Raw genomic sequence first — 4,270 nt, forward strand, 5'->3', positions numbered from 1 at the left:
AAAGCCTGGTAGCATCCAGCCCAGCCAATGGCTGAGACAGAAGGCGGGACTTATTACCCTAGGAACACGAAATTAAAAAAGCCCAGTAACTCTATTCATTTAGCACCTTTCGGCACTTTGTCTCTGCAGGTTTTACCAGGGTTTTTTTAGGTCCTTTTCGGGTTTTTTTCCCCTCGATTTGCAAGGGGAAGGTGGAGGTCTGATGGCTTTGTTCGCCCTCAGGCGCTGGAGGAAAGCTGCAGCTGGCTCAGGGTTTGCAAACAACTTCCCACGGAGGCTTGGAAGGGGAATATTAAGGTTGAGACGAATGAAATAAGAATGAAAGTATGTCTAAAAATGGCAGACCAAGGGTGCAGAGACCGATAACAAAGGATGGCTGCTCCAGGGTTGTTTAAATAGAAGGACATGCCCATGATAGAGAGCCATGCTCGGATACGGAGGCAGACACAGAACAGGAGCCTATGCCTGCCATCAGGAAGATGAAGCAAGGCTGCAGCATATCTCGTGTGCCAGCCCTCTTCCTGCTGGTGCTACACTGCAGTGATAGCAGAGGACCACTCCTAGTAAAATAAAACACCACCCGAAAACCCTCTCGGCTTCACAAGCTGACTACACTGTCACACACTCCCTTGCCTGAGCAGTCAAACTCACCCGTGCCAGTGTGGGAGTGAACGACATCCCAGAGTGGATGTGGACAATCCACTTGGAGCTGGGATGAAGAAGACCCTGAAGGTGATCTCTTCCCTAAGATCCTGCCCTTACTTTTGTGATGCAAATGTTCTCCGAAAGGATGGGTTGCTGAGCGCACCCCACGTGGCACAACCTTTAGAAAGTCACTTTGCTTTTCCAAACCTCCCCACGGGGAGGCCAGGAAGGGCTGACAGTCTTTGTGCAGCACTGTGAGGTTTGTTAATGAGAAGACAGGGCATTCCATGCACGGAAAGCGAGGTCGGACGTGACCAGAATAGGAGAGCCCCACGGGGAACTCGCAAGGATAAGATGCAGCTGCGCTCTTTAAAGTTGAGATTGAAGCTCAGACCCAGCACTGCTCTGCTCTTGAAGGAGATGAAGAGTGGCAGGGCAAGGGGGAGGCATTTTGGAGGAAGCAAAAAAAAAAATTAATGAGCCAGCTAATGGTGAATTTTAAGGACCCACAGGAATTTCCCACCAACTCTAAGTGTGGGGAGGGTCATCTTTCTCTTTAACCACGTGTGTGCTTGGGTAATTACAGGGTGATAACAGAGATCATTCCAGTTTTTCACTTCTGATCATGGTGATTCCCAGCCTTTGTGCTCCTGCTCATCTTGAAACTGCCCATTCCCTCAGAGGCAGCTGTATTTCCCTACCTGCCCCACTGCTCCCCAAGGTGCCAGACCACGTTATCACTTGTTTTCTCGCAGAGAAGAAAGGTATTTTCTTCCTGAAAAACACTTTCTTCATTAAGACTCTTTCACACAATCAAGCGTGAAAAAGGACTGTCAGTTGTAAATCATCAGCCTAAGCCATACAACCCATGCAGGTTCCTTAATAAATGTGGGGACTAGAATTGCATCCACCCCAAACCTGGGCTGGGCTATGAGAGCTGCATATGTGATTATCTGTACTGCCTTTGATGACACGACGCAGCTGGTGGGCTGGAAAACTGGCTTTCAACTCCCACTCTTGACAAAGTTACCAACTGGAAACAGAAGGTTTCTGATCAGAGAGGAACAAGGAGAGTTGCTGCCTCATTATAACAGTAAATCATTTGTTTTTCCCTTTTCCTTGCCCCTAACTAACACAGCTGGGGACTCTGCGTGGTTTTAGCTTTTAGGCTGGGTATTTTGTTCCACCTACAGCTAAATACATGTTCCTGTGGATAAAATTTAGCCTGAAACTCCCTCAGCACTTCAAAAGTGTTCATAGAATCCCAGAATGGTTTGGGTTGGAAGGGATCTTAAAGTCCATCTTGTTCCACCTATTGCCATGGGCACACCTCCCACTATCCCAGGTTGCTCCAAGCCCCTCCAACCTGGCCTTGGACACTTCCAGGGATGGGGCAGCCACAGCTTTCTCTGGGCAACCTGTGCCAGGGCCTCACCACCCTGACAGGGAAGAATTTTTTCCCTAATACCCCATCTAACCTAATACCTCAGTTTGAAGCCATTCCTGCCATTCCATTCCACTCTGGAGTCTTTCTACTTCAACAAATGGTACCACTCCATCTCTTAGACCAGGAGTTGAGAAACCCCAGGAACATGACTATTAGGGTCCTGGATTCAGAGTGATGCTGAAGCACCTTTTGCTGAGCTGGAGACTCAGCAGACAGCTTGGTGTGCATCAACTAAAGCTGTGTGAGATCTCTGCATGCAGCTCACCAGCAAAAGAACCTGCAGAGGAGGAGAAAAAAAGGGGTAGTGGTGGAACATGTGAGTATATAGGAGCATCCCACCCAAAATGCTGGTTATAACTCTTCAAATGAAGAGTCTTTATTAAAGAGGAGCTCGCACCCAAATGTCTTTGCTCTCTCCAGAAGCTGCAGCTCCCCTTAGTGTCCTTTCTCTTCCCCACAAGCTCCTTCAGGGCAGCAACGTGACTGAGCAGTCATGGTGAACCTGACTCCCAGAAACATTGCACAGGACAACATTGGCAAAGTCACTCCAACACATGGGCATGATCTGGAAAGCACACTAGGAAAATACCCCCTGGGGAGGGTTGTCCCACAAACCTCTGAACAGCAAAGCTTTGATGGAGGAGCAGCCCAGTTTGGGAGGAGCAGACCTGGTTTCGAGGTTGCTCCAACCCTGTCCCAGTTTTCAGGAGGTGCTGAACACAACAGGGAGGCCTGAACACATCCAGAAATGAAACACACAATTTCCAAAGCAGGCAAGGACTTCAGTGAGACAGTTTGTTTGCTCAGGACCGCATGCCATGTCCTATCCCACAAGGAATGCATACACAAGCAATCAGATTCCAGGCACGAGCTCCCCGCTCAGCCCCCTCCTGCAGAGGTTTCCGTCTGCTCCACTCAAGAATCAAAACTTCCACGATGCAACTTATGAGCAGCTTTTTTCCAGATCATGCTCCTCACTTCCAGCATGGATCAGAAGGCAGCCTCCCCCAGGAATCTTGTCAGATTTAGGAAGCACAGATTTTTCCCTAAGAAGAACAGTTTTATTCATCACTGCAGAGGAGACAGATTGCCTGAATGTTTGTGGCCCAGGCAGCCCAACTACCATGAAACCTCCTGTTTCTCTTGGCATTAGAACAGGTATGTGATGACACTATCCACAAAAACATATCCATTACCTTCTGTTAACCTCAGATCAGGAATATGACCCTTGGAAACACGAACACGTACAAATCTTCCACAGAAAAAGACATCAACAAGACAAACATTCCTATCCCTGCAAAAGCCAGCAAGATCTTTTCTCTGTTGTGCCATCAGAAACCTGCTCCACCTGGGCAGTTGTGACAGTGCCATCATCAGCCAACACAGTACAAAGAGAGACCTTATTGAACCTGGCACAAAAGGCTGAGGATGGTTACCACATCCATCATGCATGTTTTCCACAATCCCTTCCCAGACAAGACTGGGAGACTGCCTGTTTTGGAAAAGAGGCGGAAAATCCTCTGTTAAATGTGTGCAGGAACCTGCTGTGGGATGGACCAATGGCCCAAAAGACTGAGACAAAAGTGTAAATAACCAGAGCTTTGGAATATCAGTTTCTATTTCTTACCTCTTGCATCTTGCCTTTGGGAACAAGCAGACTTAAACGGATGGATTTTGAAATGAAACAAGTGAAATTCCACTCACTCACAGTTTCTTTTAGTGCTGACAGGCCTTTCATTCCTCAGATGACAAAGTAAGGTGGGAAGGAAGCAAAGTGGATCATTTATCAGCAAGCTGCTGCATTTTCTGCTTTCAACACAAATTCTCCCCCTGAGCTCACATTCCTTGCAGATAGCTATGGAACTTCAACAATCCCTTCCCAAAGCCACAGCCCTGCAGTGGCTGTCAACCTTCCAGCCTCTCCAGACACACAGTTTTCATCCAAGCTCACCTCTATCACCTCTTTAATCTGGACTAAGTCTGGAGGGTGTGATAGGGGGGGAAGATACACCTTCCCTTCCCCCCCCCCCCTCAGTTCTGCCACAATGTCAAAGGACAGCACGGCAAATCTACTGCCCCAATAAGTGTCACAAAAGGGATCAAAAGTCCCCATGTGCTAAATGCCACCCCCAGGGCTTTAAGAATGAGTCAGGAAAGGGCTGGAGGAACCACGTGCCC

Source organism: Lepidothrix coronata, unplaced genomic scaffold (genome assembly GCF_001604755.1).
Source record: "Lepidothrix coronata isolate B3197 unplaced genomic scaffold, Lepidothrix_coronata-1.0 Scaffold58, whole genome shotgun sequence".
Lineage (NCBI taxonomy): Eukaryota > Metazoa > Chordata > Aves > Passeriformes > Pipridae > Lepidothrix > Lepidothrix coronata.